The sequence below is a fragment of the Echinops telfairi genome, unplaced genomic scaffold, assembly GCF_000313985.2.
Source record: "Echinops telfairi isolate 266 unplaced genomic scaffold, ASM31398v2 ScPeMD7_443;HRSCAF=831, whole genome shotgun sequence".
Taxonomy (NCBI): domain Eukaryota; kingdom Metazoa; phylum Chordata; class Mammalia; order Afrosoricida; family Tenrecidae; genus Echinops; species Echinops telfairi.
This window is the reverse complement of record NW_022104341.1, coordinates 85,456,864-85,457,563: the sequence shown is the minus strand read 5'-3', so window position 1 is coordinate 85,457,563 and position 700 is coordinate 85,456,864.

Below are 700 nucleotides of genomic sequence, written 5' to 3'. Positions count from 1 at the left end.
CTGATGCCAGGGGCTTAAGTGGAGAATAGGTGTTTTGAGAATGATGAGGGCAATGAATGTACAAATGTGCTTTATACAACTGATGTATGTATGGATTGTGATGAGTTGTATGAGCCCCCAATAAAATGATTTAAAAAGAGAGAGAAGAGCGAAAAAGAAAAGAAAGAAAAGCTATTTCCATGGTTTAGCTACTTCTCTATGTATCTACAGCCAAGCATGCAGTTGTGGGTGTGGTGTTCCTGTTGTTCTGCAGAGCCAACATTTTGTAAGAGGGCTATGCATGTAGTAGAGACAACACAGATCAGATAGACACCTCAGGGTCTGACATGACTGTATTGTGCCATGAAGACCTTCACTTCTACAGGCCAAATCCCATGACATACAGAAGGAGGGAGTTCTGGAAAACAAGTCCCAATTTAACTAATTGGGGACTGTTTAATGACTAAAGGGTTTGTTTTAGGAATTAGACTTTCCAGCATTGTGGAATAAATTGCCAACTGGGTTGACCATGCCACAATCCAGCTATCTGTTTGTTATCTCGGTATAACTTCCTCTTTAACCAATACATTATTTAGAATGAGTTTTTTAATTTGCAAATGTGTACAGGACGTCTGGTTCTGGTCAGGTATTGGCCTGCCCTCAGACTCAAAACCAACGACAATAAAGCCTGCAAAAGTCAGAGCCTGCATTAACAGGGGAC